The sequence below is a fragment of the Psammomys obesus genome, unplaced genomic scaffold (assembly GCF_907164565.1).
Source record: "Psammomys obesus unplaced genomic scaffold, mPsaObe1.curated_primary_1811, whole genome shotgun sequence".
In the NCBI taxonomy this organism is placed as follows: Eukaryota; Metazoa; Chordata; class Mammalia; order Rodentia; family Muridae; genus Psammomys; species Psammomys obesus.
Window position 1 is genome coordinate 3,482,713 of NW_026596101.1, and position 17,729 is coordinate 3,500,441.

The 17,729-nt window shown below is 38.8% G+C and overlaps 1 protein-coding gene and 1 non-coding gene across 2 annotated transcripts in view; one reads left to right on the top strand and one right to left on the bottom strand.

Annotated features, from left to right (window-relative positions):
- Nucleotides 1-17,729, bottom strand: part of Grm7 (glutamate metabotropic receptor 7) — an 881,798-nt gene that overhangs the window by 588,952 nt on the left and 275,117 nt on the right. The window lies entirely within an intron of this gene.
- Nucleotides 3,890-3,996, top strand: LOC129692332 (U6 spliceosomal RNA). Its single transcript, XR_008722685.1, has one exon. It is a non-coding gene; the product is annotated as a U6 spliceosomal RNA (small nuclear RNA).

The window sequence follows — 17,729 nt, forward strand, 5'->3', positions numbered from 1 at the left end:
GCCTGTGCTGTTCATGTTCTGTTCAGGAAGTTGTCTCCTGTGCCTAGAACCCCTGCCCAGATGTAACCCATGGCAGCTCAGTGTCCAAGTGGGTTCCATAATAATGGCAACAGGGACTGTCTCTGATATGAACTGATTGGCCTGCTCTTTGATCGTTTCTCCCTGAGCAGGGAGCAGCTTTACCAGGCCATAGAGGAAGACAATGCAAACACTCCTGATGAGACCTGATAGACTAGAATCCGAAGGAAGGGAAGTCGTCCTCTCCTATCAGCAGACTGGGGGGAGGGGCACAGATGGAGAAGGGGGAGGGAAGGTAGGATTGGGAGTGGAGGTAGGATTTGGGAGGGGTGGAGGGAAGGAGCTACAGGGGGGATACAAAGTGAATGAAAATGTAATTAATAAAAATTAAAATTAAAAAAAGAAGTGAAATGATACAAGGCAAGTGTGTCAGAACATTTCCATTAATTTTCATTTAACGAAATGTGGAAGCCTTATGATGATGCCCAGATGTTGTCCCTGCCCAAATCCCTCCCCACTTCTGAAAGAGTGCTAATAAAGATAACCCCAATTTACTACTCAAATTTTCACTTATGTAGCTTCTGAGAAACATCACAATTATAAAATACCACAATGAAAAAAAAAATTCTAAACTATCCACCAATTAACGTCATGAAAATCTTGTTAAAGTAGATTCCTTTCCTTATTATTACCTATCTTTTGACAGTGCTATCTGAAGTCCATCCCTTTCAGGATGTGTGAGAAATAACCTCCGGCTTAAGATCCAAGTTTCAATTCAGAGCCATGCACACCTCCTCTTCAATATTTTACTTATGTCAACACGGGGCATATAATGATCCTGGAGTAAGGAATTAAAGATCAAATGGATTTCACTTCTGAGATCAAAATGTATTGCATAGAGATAACCCTCCTGGAAATAGAGATGAAAGAACAGAGAATTTCTATAACCCGTGATACATGATGCTGCATATTTACACGGTGATGAGGCCTCATGCTCAGCTTCTTGCCCTCAAGCAGATTTTCAGGCTTATCAGCCACTGTTTTGAGGGTGCTTCTAATGTTTGATCACAGATCTGAAAATGCATCTTACTGTATTATTCTTTTCCCCTGATAAAAAGTTGCCGATCACAGAAGAATAATTTTGTTAATTATAAGTGTAAAATAGGATAATAACCTACTGCAACCTATTCTGTATAGAATGAAATTTGGGATGATTTTTTTTCCCTTTGTCTTAGAAAATTAATGATATATTAATGATTGGAAATGCAGAAAATGACAACTGAAATTACAAGACCGTTTAAATCCCTGGATCTCTTGTAAAGTTTTCTTGAATCTCCTTGGTACCCTTGTCTTTACATTTTAATACATACACATATAATAAAAAAATTAATTTTCTTCCTCCTTACCTTGCACATTCCTCTCCTTCTCCTGCCTCCTTGATCTTCTCTTTTGTATGTGTGTATGTGTGTGTTAGCATAATGTTCTAACGTGGACATTTAGTTTCACTGAATATTTCTAAACACTTAAATCTTCACTATCATTTTAACGCAAAATCAAACCCTCAGAGCTGATAGAGTCATGGTGGCCATCCACCATGGTTTCATTATAAATGCTCAAGCATGCACCTTCAAAGTGACACAATATTTTTGGTTTTTGATGAAATCTCTTCATGTTGTTTCAGGTTCATTAATGAGGTAGAAAATCCTCTCACAAGCTTTTCTTGTTGCCCCAATACCTCTGTTAAACAACTAGTCATGATTTGCTTCCAGGGAAGACTGCTGTTCCTTACCATACACTCAATCCTTTTAACTTACTACTATTGGGAGAGGGGAGGAGTGGGCACACAAGTCATAGCATGTATGCGGAGACCAAAAGACAATTGTCTGGGACCTGTGTTCTTCTTCCACATTCCCATGGGTTCTGGGAGGTTAAATCAAGCCAGCAAGCTTGAGTGTCAAGTGCCTCTCCTATAAGCCATCTCACTGACCCACAAATACTAAATTCTGAAGTAATCATTTGATATTTGGAATACGACATGCACATCTTATTTTTAGCTTTCAAATCTTAGGCCAACTTAATTATCTTAACTTTTACAAACTTGGAGTGTGTCAAAAACTGTTTTAATTTTTGTGTATTCTTCCTTTAAACTGATATTTTTAAAGTATAAACTTTAGAATAACTTTTTTAAATTTAATTTAATTTTATTAATTACATTTTATTCACTTTGTATCCCGCCCATAAGGCCCTCCCTCCTTCCCTCCCAGTCCCACCCTCCTTCCCCCTTCTTCATGCATGCCCCTCCCCAAGTCCACTGATACGGGAGGTCCTCCTCTCCTTCCTTCTGATCTTAGTCTATCAGATCACATCAGGAGTGGCTGCATTGTCATCTTCTGTGGCCTGGTAAGACTGTTCCCCCCTCAGGAGCAGGTGATCAAAGAGCAGGCCAATCAGATTATGTCAGAGGCAGTCTGAGGAAGCCATTACTATGTAACCCACTTGGACACTAAACTGCCCAGAAATGTCCATTAAAATTTCATGATAATTGAATTATAGTCATATATTAGAACTTAGATTTTTACACCACTGTATGTTCATTTGTGGAAAATAAATGTTACTATTTAAGTTTTATTTTATTCAAGTTTACTAATTATATTTGTCATATAACATAGTTGAATTGGACTTACCCTACAGAGGATAAACTATTATGCTCAGCAGCAATTGGTTGACAAATAAAAAGCTGGGTGCCAGGTATGAGATATCTCCATGCGGTGGTTTGAAGGAGAATGGCCACCATAGATTCATGTATTTGAATATTTGGTTCCCAACTGGTGGAAAGGATTACAAGGTGTGGCCTTGCTGGAGGAAGTGTGTCACTAGGGTAGCTTTGCCCCTTATGTTTTAAAAATCCCTGCCATTCTAGTTAGCTCTCCTCTGCCTCTGCTTGTGGATCAGATACAAGCCTTCCGCTCTTACTGCAGAGCCATTGCCAGCCTGCCTCCTACCATGCTACCTGTCATGATTATCACAGACTCTTCCTCTGACACCGCAAGACCCCATCAAAAACACTTTCGTCTATAAGTTGCGTTTGTCATAGTTTGATTGTCTTGCTTTTGGTTTTGGGTTGTTTTCTGTTTGTGCTTTTTGTTTTGTTTCATCTTTTTGTTTGTTTGTTTTTGTTTTTGTTTTGTTTTGGTTTTTTTGCTTTGTTTTTTGCTATGGTGATAAAAAAGTAACTAAGGCATACCCCTTGAGTTGTTTGTCAAACATGCCCTGAAATCCCCTAAACAATGCAACCTCTTGCCATTGCTTTTAGTGCCCACATGAACTTAATGGTAAAACCCTGGTGTTGAAGATAGCACAATCTTTGTTCATAGGACATGACAAAATCAAGTTGGTAGCGATTCGGAAGCTTTTTTCTGCCTTCTTACTTTCAGAACACAAGAAGGCACAAGTTCGGCTGCTAAGAGAAAAGAGATGTGAACAGTCTTACCCACCTACTGTGAGCTACAATAAAAACTGGTATAGCAGGATGTACCCATGGAAGCAGTAGTAGCTCAGATTTTTAAAGGGGTAGACATTTGTTTTCTGTAGAAATGTGTGCCTTGTCTATTTGGCCACAATGTCATTATTTTTGAGCTCACAGGCTCCAGTGAGTAATTTATTATCATTATTTTACTAAGGAATCATAGAATCAACTGTCCTCTAAATTCCGTAACTCTCTACCCATAGATTCTTGTAGCCTTTTGACATCAGCAGAGAAGTTTTGTTGTGTTTCTTTGTTAGTTAAAGCAAAAATTCACAAATGGTCAAAGGGCAGATAGGGCAGATAGTAAGTGTCCATCAATTTCTCAGACATAAAAATAGCTTTGTTGTGCTGGCTTCGGCAGCACATATACTAAAACTGGAACTATACAGAGCAGATTATCATGGCGCCTGCGCAAGGATGACATGCAAATTAATGAAGCGTTTCATATTTTTTGTGGGTTCCATAGTAATGGGAACAGAGACTGCTTCTGACATGAACTGATTGGCCTATTCTTTGATCACCTCCCCCTGAGGGGGGAGCAGCCTTACCAGGCCACAGAGGAAGACAATGCAGCCACTCCTGATGAGCCCTAACAGACTAGGATCAGAAGGAAGAAAAAGAAACCCTCCCCTACCAGTGGACATAGGGAGGGGGATGCGCAGAGAAACGGGAGAAAGGAAGGGATTGGGAGGGGAGGAGGGAGGGAACTAGAGGGGGGATACAAAGTAAAGTGTAATTAAAAATAAAATTAAATTAAAATTTAAAAAAGAATAAAAAAAGGAACAAAGAAGAAAAAATAGCTTTCTTACAAATATTATGTGCCCCTTGTTAGAAATCAGACACCATTCCAAAAGAGGGGTAAAAATTATAAGACCCGATGGTTAGGAGGACCGAGCTGAAAAGTTCCTTCTGAACATGAGAGGACACAGTGCACTCATGAAATCCTAAGAGCTGTAGTTGTCTACACAAGCCTTCTCACAATATGAAGGTAGTCAACATTCCAACTTGTAAGATCCCTCCCTTAGCTGAGGAGCTGTTCAAAATTGACAATTTAGGGGAGAGATAAACGTCAGTTTTCTTTAAGGGTATGTAGGACCCCAAATAGTTCAATCTAACTCTAGTTATACGATGAAACAGGCATAAGTAATGTGCCATAAATACTGGGCTTGATGGTCTATAAAAATAGGCATAAAATTGAGGTGGGATTTGGACATTGAGGGTGGAAGTGGAAGGAGTTAGAAAGAATGCATGTTGAATATGATTTTAAAACATTAAATGTACATTTAAACTTCTCAAAGAAGTAATAAAAATATATTGCAAAGTTTTCCTTCATTTCTATTATTTAATCTCAGTAAAATCAAATAATTGTCTCTGTGTAGGCTTTGCACGTTGCTTATTAACTTTGTTTCAATATAATTATTATTTTCATTGCAGCAAGTGTGGAGGCAATTTAATATTTTTATCTATGTTGCTTGCATATACAAATATATTAATTTTGCTTATTTACCATATAACTTGTATCCCTGTTAAAACTATTGTTAATTTGAAGAGCTTTCAATTTAATTTCCTTGGGTTTTTAAGAGAGTCACATTGTAATAATTTATTGCTTTCTATTTTTAAACTTTTTGGGGGATTATGTATGAGTGTGTTTGACTGTGTGGAGATCATCTAAGTGTGCAGGCATCCAATGATTCCTGAAGAGGCCATCAGATTCCTGGGAACAGGTTATTGTGAACTAACTTACATGGTTGTTGAGAAACTGAACTCAGATCTTTTAAAAGAATGGCATGTGCTCCTAATGGCTGAACCATATCTCTGTTCCTTTGTTGTTTTCTTAATTGAACCCATTACCTAAAAGTTTTAGAAAAAACAGAAGACGTAGTAGGGAAAAATTGATGCTCCTTTTCTCATTTTTCAATACTGATCATTAATGAAGAACAAAGCTTCTTCCATAGAGCTCAATGTTTCTTTCAACATTGAACAAGAACTTCTAAGTCACCTAGCTGACATCTCCCTCATATAGAAATCAATCACTTTCTTCAACAACACTCAATGGAGCCTTGCCCAGTCTCTGTCACTATACATCTTCAAGTTCCATGAAAGCACTCACTTTATGCTATTAATATAGGACAATGTTGCAGTAAATCTTGGCTGTCAGCTTCACTGGATCTAGAATCAACAGTCAAGCCACTGGGCATCCCAGCGAGAGATCAAGTTATTTGAAGTCGGAAGGTCTGTGTTAAATGTGGGCGCTGTCTGGTAGCAGCCCAGGTAAAAGAACAGGCGAAAGAAGGAAACCATGTTTTACTTTGCTTTCCTTTGTTCCTGCTGCCAAGTTTTTCCATCCTGTTGCTGTGACTGCTGCACTCATCCACTGATACTAAGCTTCTCTGGACTTCTAACATAGACTTCATACCAGCATCGCTCTAAGGTATAGTCCAGGCCATAATGATCAGATTAGAACTTTTGAGACATCCAAGCTAGTGAACTAAGCAACTACGATATTTTTGGCTTCTTTGATGTAATGTAATGTAAGGACATACATTACCAGACTATCCAGACCATATCATCATGTAAGCCGACTTAATAAAAACCCCTTTTAATACATATTCACTTTACTGATTTTATTACTCTTGAAAGGAATAGATAACAGGCGTTTTTACACTTGGTAGTTCTAGAAATCCAGGTGAACACTCTCTATAAATGTATAAGAACAACTATTCATCTTAATGTTGAGCTACTTTTCACATCCTGATTGGGCATTTGTATGCTTTCACTGGGGGAATGAAGTATTTGCCCGTTTTTCAATTGGGTCATGTGACTTGATACTATGGTGTGGATTCCTTACAAGTCCTTGTGGACTGCACTCTACTATGGGTTGGTTATGAGTGATAGACATGATAATCATATACATGGTAATGTACAGCACCCAGAGGCTCATATGCATTATCACTTGGTTCTACGATTAAGGCACAGTTTTGGAATGGTCTAGAAGTTTTTAGAGCTCTCTTACCTAGCAGGCATTGGGCCACAGGACTGTGGATGTGGGTTATAATCCAGAGTTTTCTTTATGTCCTGATTTGTGCTTTAGAACAAGGGAAAACCATGAGACAACATATATTGTGCCTCTTTTTTGTGGTTTAAGGAAGAGATGTTCTCTATAGCCTCTGCTATTTATACACTTGGCAGCACTGTTTAGAGAGGTTCTTCAACTTTGGAGACATTGAGACTTGATGGGAGAGACGCATCACTAGGGGCATCTTTAAGAGTTTATTGCAGTCTCAGAAAACACCCCTGTGTCCAGATTTTTGGTTCTGTTGCTCTCTTTGTGGAGCTCTTGTCCCCTCCAGGTCTTTCTAGCTCTCCACTTCATTCTTAAGATTCCCTGCACTCTCCTCAAAGGTTGGCTATGAATCTCAGCATCTGCTTTGATACCCTGCTGTGTAGAGTCTTTCAGAGGCCCTCTATGGTAGGCTCCTGTCTTGTTCCTTGTTTTCACCTTTTTCCAATGTCCATCCTCTTTGCCCTTCCGAATGAGAATTGAGCACTTTACCCACAGTCCTCCTCCTTGATTAGTTTCTTTAGGTGTAAGGACCATTCACAGAGATAATCTAGAATGCCAGCACAGATGTAGCCATGGCAGCTCAGTGTCAAAGTGGGTTCCATAGTAATGGGAACAGGGACTGTCTCTGACATAAACTGATTGGCCTACTCTTTGATCACCTCCCTCTCAGGGGGTGCAGCCTTACCAGGCCACAGAGGAAGATAATGCAGCCATTCCTGATGAGACCTGATAGACTAGGATCAGATGGAAGGAGAGGAGGACCTCCCCTATCAGTAGACAGGGGGAGGGGCATGAGTGGAAAAGAGAGAGGAAGGGTGGGATTAGGAGGGAAAGATAGAGGAAGCTACAGGTGGGATACAATGGGAAAGAACTATAATTAATAAAAATTTAAAAAAAGTTTATAGCATTATTTGAAGTTGAATTCCTCTCTCTTTCTTCCTCTCTCTCCCTCTCTCTCTCTCTCTCTTTCTCTCTCTTTCTCTTTCTCTTTCTCTGCTTCCTATGTGTGGTTAAAATGTTATCGCTCAGCTTCCTCCATCTCCTTGGGACTTTACTCCTCCCACCTATACAGAAGCCCTAAGCTAAAATCAATCCTTTCTTCCATAAATTGCTTTTGTCACAGTATCTTATTACAACAACAGAAAAGTAACAGACTTTCTCAGTTAATCGTTTCGTGTATTTTATTATAGTGGTATGAATAACTTGTCCAGTTGGAAGCCCTGCTTATCCTTGTAAAAACTGGGAAACCTCATTTTCCCTCCTTCTCTTAAACTTGCCCTCACTGAGAAAACTCTAAACAAAGGAATGGCACCAAAAGCCCAGTCCTGCATTTCTGGCAGTTGATGCATCCTGTCTTTTTGACATTGCTAGCCCACTCAAGTGCCTGCCCAGGGATTTAGCTTTTTACCACCCTTGGGCACAGCCCCAGCTCCTTGCTGACAACCACCTAAGGTTGATAAAACCTCCCTGCCTTAGCCCAGGTTTGTGACTTCTTCAGCCTTGTTCTTTGGAACCAATGAACCCACACAGAAGCAGTGCTCAGTAAGCCTGCATTTATCTGCTTTTGATCTGGTCTGATCTGGCCTATATTTCCATCACTGAGAGAGATAAAATATCTATGATAACTAATACATCTTTCTGTGGGGTGCATGTTCTCTATATAATTCCTTCCTCTTAGGCTTTCTCTGCACTTTGCTGTTTTCTTTGCTTTAAAGACATTTCAGTTTGCACATATTGCATTTGCATAGTTTTGATTTTGGAGAGTAGTGTCCAAAACAATAACATGGCATTGCCAAGGCCAAGGTCAAAAGGCTTCTTCTCTAGAATTGCTAACACACTATCCATAAAGACGCCTGTGACTTGAGTGAGATCAAAGGATCACAGTTTCTGTTCCATAATTTCATTTTAGGAGAAAACTAAAAACATACTTAATTCTTTATATGAACTTATACACATGTGTTTATTCTATACCTTCACTGTAATAACTATGTATCAATTTATGCTTTCAGACTCAAGCTTTTTCCTCTATTGAAATCGATTTTCCCTAAAAATTCCGTTATAATCAACATTTTCTCAAATACCACAGGTTAAAATCTACTTCTGTAAAACTGAATAATAGTAAGCACTAATACTTCGTGTTTGTCTTTTTTTTTTTTTGTATTTATCTTTCTGGTTAATGTATAACTTGCCAAAAAGTGTTTTGTTGTTTTGACCTGGATGATCTAACATCACTCTAAGTTCTCCAATTCTCTTAAAGGTACTCTATACTGAAGAGGCAAGGGCAAAATGTTGAAAACTCCATGGAGTTCTTAATTTTTCTTTTTACTAGTTTTAAAAATTAAGCACCTATTACAACATTATAATATTTAAGAACAAAACTCAGGCTAAAAAGATGTGTCAGCAATAAAGCATTTGCTGTCCAAGCAAAAGGATCTAAGTTCAAATCGCCAATGGGAAAAGATACAAACAAATAAAACAAAACAAAAAGGAGCTGCCTGTAGCCATATCAGCCAATGCACAGAAAGATCACTGGGGCTGGCTTCTGGTCAACCTTGACCAAAAGATCAGAAACTTCAGTTTCAGTGATAGACCCCATCTCAAAGAAATAAGGAAGAACAATATTAAGAACTACTGCTCCTTTTTTTCTGTTCTGGGTATACATACATAAAGACAGGCATATACATACATATATACATACATATATAAACATATGCAGATAGACACACAAACACTCCCCATTCTCCTACCGCACATACCACCACCACAGAGATAAAAGAAACTACAGAAAAAGTACTGAAAGTGATAGTCAATTTCAGTTCTAGTAATTAGATCTTTCCAGTGTGTCAAAACTTGTAGATGCTCCTAATTTCTTGGGTGTTTATATAAAGTTAATTTCGGATATTCAAGACACACAATGACAATAAAGGACAGGATTCCTTCTTTATTACTATTTCCTACCCTTTCTTTCACCAAGTTTAACAAATTCATTCATTGCTTCCTATTTTGACAACTGCCTGATCATTATGTGTTAAAGGTATAAATTTACAATCTCCTTATTACAGTTATGTCTACATTAATTTTATCTTTACAGGAAAAGAAGCTTTGATTAAGACAATCTGGAGGGCCTTTCAATCTTTTGTTATCTGCATATATGCCTGATAGTTATCCTTATTCTGTGCCATGTTGGTGAGCAAGACTATTCATAAGACTATTACTATTACTTTCTGCTGTAACATTTTCAATTTCTTAATTCTCATTGCCTGAATAAAATAACGTCTCCTCCAATACTTTACATCTTCTACTATCGCAACAAGGTAACTATGTGTATATTTACGTAATACAGAGAATGTATAAACACTAATAAATCATTTGCACAAAATATATTATTGTGATTTATTGAAAGTGTACATTTCTGTACAGCTCCCATGGGTTTATTTTCATTATTTTAAATTATTTGCATGTATATGTATCTGTGTGGGAGTGTTTTAACATGGATACAAGGGCCTAGGGTGACCAGAAGCATTAGATCCTCCAGAAGTTGTGATCCCCCAGCAAGGGCTTAGTAAGCATTTCCAAAGAAGTTCCAGAAAATGTGGACAAGCCTAAGGAGGTACATCACTAAAAGAAGGTATTGTCTTCTGGACACAGCAGGGCAGACGCACCTATGGACACACAGTACAAAACCTGTGTATGCCTGTGCCAAACCAAATCCCAGCTTGGAGTGGGGAACTGGGTATGATATTTGCATCCTTAACTGTTGAGTTACAGAAACTGTTAGCTACTGGGCCAGGAAGAAACAATTTCCGCTGAGAGTACAGTTCTGGGTAAGTCATTCATGCTTCAATGGAAGGTCAAACATCTAAACCTGTTTGGGCAGTTCAAACTGGTCTTAAAGAAGGGGGAGAAGGCAAAAAAAGGGTGATTAAGGAAAGGGGAAGACTTAGGACTCGTGGTCCTCTGTGCAGGTTCTATCTTTACAGCCAGTGAAAGTTCTATACTTAAGAAGGGGTCTCCAAACCACTGAGAAAACTCTCCTCTCTCTCTCTCTCTCTCTCTCTCTCTCTGTCTCTTTTTTCTAACCATGTTTATAAATATAGCAATAAAATAAAATTTAGTCATAACTTCAATGATATTTTCCAAGATTCAAGTCAGCTGACACTGATGATGAAATGAAAAACAAGTTTCATGTGACTAAGTTTTGAGAATGACCTGTTTTCATGCTTCAAAATTATCACAGAAAATTATGTTGAGATAAACTTTTGTGATTATTTCTGAACAATATGAAAAAAATTAAATAAACAATGAAAATCAATGATTTAAAAAACCCGACAAAGTCAAGGCATCAGGTACAACACTTCTTAAATCCATACCTTCCACTTAACAGAAAAAGTCCAGTTAACGTTTTCCTTAACTTAACCTTTTATATTGGTTTACACCTGTATGGTTTGATAAACCCCATTTGAAAAGGAAAACAAAGCCAGAACAAACCACCTTTTAGAATAATTCATTTGGGCATTCATTTCTTTTTTAATATTTTATTTACTTTTTTTTTAGATTTATTTCTTATAATTTAGTTGCATGAGTATTTTGTATGTGTGTGTTAATATATATATATATATACCATGTGTGTGCCTGGTACTCAAAGAGGGTTTCAGAGTTCCTGAAACTCAGGATATCCAGTAATCGAGTGTTGTCAGCCACCGTATGAGAGCTAGGAACCAAGCCTCTGCCTCCTGCATGAAACAAGACAGTTACGTGCTGAGCCATTTCTCCAGCTCTGAAACTGAACATTTAAATATGTCACTTCATACACACATTAATGAGCACATTCAAAACACCCGTTCATAGCTCAAAAATACAAGTGATTGGAGCATTTGAATTATTTTTGATATTGAAGGATAATGAAGAGATAAAGTAAGCCCAATTCCTGTCTCCCATCCCCACTAGGAGGTGCTTTAAATTCTTGCTCAAGTTTTGTTATTTGCTTTGGAAAACAATGGCTTATTGGAAGGTTAGTTGATGGTTATTTTTTTTTCCCCTGAAACTGTTTTGTTTTGTGGCATCAAGCTTCATAATTCTGATTAAACAATTATGTGAATTACAATCCACTAATTATTCTCCCTCTTCCTTTAGAGCACTTAACCTCATGGAGGGCAAGGTCCCTATGAATCACCCCTTCATCACTGGGCAGAATTCTCCTGGGAGAGAACTGGAATAAGATCCATCCTTCTTGAATGAATTAGACAGAAAATAGATGGATAGAATGATACTGAGAGAACAAGACCCTGCAGGTGTTCCTAATGCGCAGGACCTGTGGCCAGAGGGTTACACAGTAACAGGAATCTCTGCTTCCTGGAGGGCAGGCCAGTGGTGGCCAGTGACGGGCACTAGAAAACACACTGTTTTTGTTGGTGGTGATGGTGCATTTAATTTCATATTTTAATATTTTTTATTTTAGTTTTTATTACACTTTTCACTTTGTATCCCCCCTGTAGCTCCCTCCCTCCTCTCTCCCAAACTACCCTCCTTCCACCTTCTCCACCCATGCCCCTCCCCAAGTCCACTCTTAGGGGAGGTCCTCCTCTCCTTCCTTCTGATCCTAGTCTATCAGGTCTCATCAGGAGTGGTCCCACTGTCTTCCTCTGTGGCCTGGCAAGGCTGCTCCCCACTCAGGAAGAGGTGATCAAAGAGCAGGCCAATCAGTTCATGTCAGAGACAGTCCTTGTTCTCATCACTATGGAACCCACTTGGACCCTGAACTGCCATGGCCTACATCTGTGCAGGGGTTCTAGGTTATCTCCATGAATGGTTCTTGGTTGGAGTATTAGTCTCAGAAAAGAACCCTATACCCAGATATTTTGGTTCTGTTGCTCTCCTTGTGGAGTTCATGTCCTATCCAGGTCTTACTATTTCCCACTTCTTTCATAAGATTCCCTGCACTCAGCCCAAAGGTTGGCTGTAAGTCTCAACATCTGTTTTGATACCCTGCAGGGTAGAACCTTTCAGAGGCCCTCTGTGGCAGGTTCCTGTCCTGTTCTCTGTTTTCTCCTTCTTCTGATGTCCATCCTCTTTGCCTTTCTGAATGGGGATTGACCATCTTAGCCAGAGTCCTCCTTCTTGATTAGTTTCTTTATGTGTACAGATTTTAATAGGTTTATCCTATATTATATGTCTAATATCCACTTATGAGTAAGTATATACCCTGTGTGTCTTTCAGCTTCTGGGATACCTCACAGAAATTTTGGTACATCTACACAATGGAATATTACTCAGCAATAAAAAAAAAAAAAAGGAAATCATGAAATTTGCAGGTAAATGGTGTGAACTGGAAAAGATCATCCTGAAAACATACTTTTTATCTCAGTTTCTTCGTTATGGAGACTTTTCTTGAGATTTTCTTTTCTTCTCTTCAGAATATGAAACTAGGAAAGTTGGCTTCTGAATTAAGTTCAGGAGCAGAGAGATGAAGGGGGGCATTTAATAGTCTCCTCCTCTGGTTTTCCCTTAAGTCTTCCTCTTAAATATTTAGAATTAGCATGTGTCATGGTACCTGCAGGATCCCCTATTTCCTCTCAGTCTAATATTTCACTGGGTTTGTTTCTTAAATAAGTTGGGCCTATGCTTAGTTCTCCTTAGCACCTAAGAAACAAGGTCATCAGGCATAAACAGAAAATAAGGTATTTAGGATCCTGGGTCCCCAGTTCTAGCTGAATGTCTTTACTTTATGTTAACAATATTATGTTAATATTGTTATTCTAAAGTCAAAAACTAAAAGGAAAGAAATCAAAGATGGGATGTATTAACCTTTGTAGAGTAAATAACAGTCACACATGAAATATAAAAAAATAAAATATTCCGGGTGTGTGACACAGTTCTATTTTTTAAGTGTTGATAAGATCAACTTAATTCTATCCCATAATTCCTACATAATCAACAACTACTAGGCAAACTGATTTCAGCTTGAAAACTTGCCCCTACAGACATCTTATTGTCGACATCTGTTAAAATAGCTCAAGCCTTGGTTCCAGATGTGCTTCTGATTACTTTAATACATACATTTTGAAAGTTTAAATGGGTGCCATTACTCCAGCACAAACTTAATTATCACCACAACACACTACAATTTTTTTTGTTTTGTTTTGTTTTTATCAAGGAAAGTACAGTTGCACTTATCCAAAATAAAATAAAGGGAGGCACTTTTGCACTTTGGTTCCTGCACACCGACCTTTATTCTCTGACAATCCATCCTTCCTCTTAACATAATAAGGACAGTGCCTTTGACAAGGTCAGTCATCTGGGGAACATCTTATTTCTGAAAATTTGAATGAGGTCTCTTTGTTCCTGGGGACTCATACCCAGGGAAGGCAGTACAAAATGTAAGAATACTTGTTCCAGAGGGCAATTTCCACAAACGTTGTAAAAGGCAATTTTTGGAAGTATCATGTGCAATTAAGATAATGCTCCAGTGTACCTGTAGAGATATTAATGAAGTCCCAGTGGGGCATTATTAAGTTCACAGTCAGCAGTAATTTTGCTCTTACTTCATATTAAGCTTTATTGATATGGATCCCCCCAAAAGGGAAAATGGTTGAATAATCCTTGCAGGCTTATTTCTCAACGTATCACTCCTTTCAATTCATAATTATATCCTCCACAGATACTATCTCTTCTCATATTAGGATAGCCAGGCAGCCATTCGGAGTTTTAGCAGTATTTATGTCCAAGTACGGAAAGACGACTACAACTTTTCATTTAGTTCCAACTCTATAGTTTTATATAACTTCATTCATGATAAATATCACTGCCAGATTTTCCAACACCTTTCCCACTCAGTGTTTACATCTTCAATTGTAAATCATTAATGATCTTCATTATCTGTTAAGTGATCTTTTTGTTCTTGAGGTCCAAGAAGTTTTGTGGAGTTGGAGGCTGCAAACCATGCTCGTCCACAGAACATATTTAGAAGTATTATAATTGTTTTTGTGATTTTTTAAGTCCATAGACGGAACATTCTCAGATATAGTTTCAGCAACATTGCTGAGCAAAAGCATCAAATATTTCCTCTTTGCTCTCAGAGCAGCCATTTCCTTTCTTTGATTACAGCTCTCTAGCTTTTATTTAGGATCACTTCCCACAACCCCTCTTGTTACATCCTTATTTCCAGGCATATTCAGAATATTCAGAATCCCATTGTTGACACAGTTGACTCAGGTCAGCCTACAAGACAAGAGGAGCCTTTAGCCTAATCTGGACCATGTGAACAATGCACAAAGAAATGCAAGTTGTGTTTTGTTTTTTTTTTTCCCCAGAAATGACAGGAAAGAAATGGAACAAAGCAAGAATGACTGATGAGGAAGGTACAATACCAGGATTTTTGACAGAATATAAAGGGCACAAACAAATAAGTTATATGAATCTCAGAACTGGGGAATGTGAGGCTCAAGTCCAGAGATAAAAGGGCACCCAGATCTGGGACTGGAAAGTCTACTTGCTCAGATGCTTCCAACTTTTCTAGAAGATCCAACTTAGGTTTCCAGCACCCATGTTGGGTATCTTACCATCATGTGTAACTATACTGTCAGAGGATCTTAAACTATCTTTTGTCCCCTGTACACAGGTAGTACATATGCACAGAGAGAAAGACAGGCAGGCAGGCAGGCACGCTTGTATCCACACACATATACATTGTAATGATGCAGTGTGATAGGATCAGCAGGATTGCCAGTCTATGAACTGGATATATGATTGAAAGTTTTCATTTCATACTAGTTCAGAACTATATTTTCAGTCATGCTAAAAAAACCGATTGGGTTTTACCTAGTCTCCTGTTTTATGTTTTCAGGGGTAAGCCTAGGATTGGTAACTATACAGTAATTTTTTTTGTTTGTTTGTTTGTTTTTGGCTTGGTTGTAGTTGGTAGATCATGGTCCTCAAACCTGCAGATTACTACATTTAAATGCTTGATAAAAAGGCTTGATATGACAGAGACTCCAGCTTCAAGGGTGGCCTCAGCACATCCAGAAAGATCTGGGCACAGTGACAGATGACTCCACCTGGACGCTGTGATGCTGGGGCCCTCCCTGAACTGTGGACGGGCATGACACTCGGAGAGCTAACTGCCCCATTTTGCATAGACAGGATGGAGTAAGTCACTCTTCCATATTCTTCCTCCACAGAGGAAGCCTTTCAGATTTGCTGGGCCCACTGTCTGAGGACTGATGCTGCAATGCTGCCCTAGGACTTGTGTCCTCAGAGCCACTGACACCTCAGGAGCCTAATGGCAAGGCCATCTGGAAAATGGGTAGGCCTCTGTCATATTAATCAATACATAGGTCTTTTGGATTATGCTTCTTTTTTTTTTTTTTAGTATAAAATAAATATTTTAATTTTACAAGTGGAATGTCTACTGTTTTGTTTTGTTTTTTTCTTTTCTTCAGAAAAACATAATAATGTGTCATGAAGTAAATTCCCACAATGCCTTACTAAGTTCAGTTGTGAGCTGAGTGAGTTAAGACACGGGTCAACAAACCCAAAGTGTGTGACAAGCCTGTGACTTTTCGGGAAGTTTTCTTTTGAGTGTTTATGATCCTGTAGGCCTTTTTCTTTTTTTTTTTAATTTTTTATTTAACTTTTATTAATTACACTTTATTCATTTTGTATCCCCCCATAAGCCCCTCCCTCCTCCCCTCCTGGTTCCCCCTCCCCCCCTTTCTGCATGCATGCCCCTCCCCAAGTCCACTGATAGGGGAGGTCCTCCTCTTCTTCTTTCTGATCTTAGTCTATCAGTTCTCAGTAGAAGTGGCTGCATTGTCAGGGTTCTAGGTTATGTTCATGGATAGTCCTTGGTTGGAGTATAAGTCTCTGGGAAGTTCCCTGTGTTCAAATTTTCTTGTTTTGTTGCTCTCCTTGTGGAGTTCCTATCCTCTTCAGCTCTTACTATTTCCCACTTCTTACAGGATTATGCTTCTTATGGTAATTTATCCTTCTCAGGTCTCTGATGGGTTTAACAGCAGAGGCTAATGATTCACTGCCTTTTCAAAAATGAACAGTTTGTGTAAAGTCTGAGCTTCTGATGAAGTGTTTGAGGGTCTAGGATGGTGTTTTAAGGTTTGTGATAAGAAAGTAATTTCAGGTATATAACCCTCCCCATGCTACTGTTTTGTGCTGAGAACTGTTCAGAGCTTTAACATTAATCAGATTTTGAATTGTCTCCCAAGACAATTTGTCTCTTTTTGTAAACTTAAAATTATTCTCAAGGAAATCATAAAATTTGCAGGCGAATGGATGGAACTGGAAAAGATTATCTTGAATGAGGTAATCTAGAAGCAGAAAGACACATATGGTATATACTTACTTATAAGTGGATATTAGCCATATAATATAAGATAAACATATTAAAATCTTTAGTCCTAAAGAAGCTGAAAAACAAGGAGGACCCTAGGGAAGATGCTTAATCCTCACTTAGGAGGGCAAACAGTATAGATATCAGAAGCAAGAGTAAACAGGAAAAAGGGTAGAAACCCAACATCAAGGGCTTCTGATAGAATGGTAGATTTTGAAACTCATAGCCAAACTTTGGGCAGAGTGCAGGGAATCTTATGAAAGAAGGGGAAAATAGAAAGACCTGAAGGGGACAGGAGCTTCACAAGGAGACCAACAGAGCAAAAAAGAATCTGGGCCTATGGTGGCCTGCAAATACAGATGCTCCAGCCAAGGACCATTCATGGAGACAACCTAGATCCCCTGCTCAGATGTAGCCCATAGGCAGCTCAGTCTCCTTGTGAGTTCCCTAGTAAGAGAAGCAGGGGCTGTCTCTGACATGGACTCAGTGTCCAGCTCTTTGATCATCTCCCACTAAGGGGACAGTCTTGCCAGGCTACAGAGGTAGAAGATGCAGTAAGGCCTGTTGAGACCTGATAGGCTAGGGTCAGATAGTAGGGAAGGAGGACCTTCCCTATCCATGGACTAGGGGAGGGGCATAAAGGGAGAGGAAGAAGGTAGGGTGGGACTGAGAGGAGATGAGGGAGGAAGCTACAGTTTGGATACAAGTGACTAAATTATAATAGATAGATAGATAGATAGATAGATAGATAGATAGATAGATAGATAGATAGATAGATA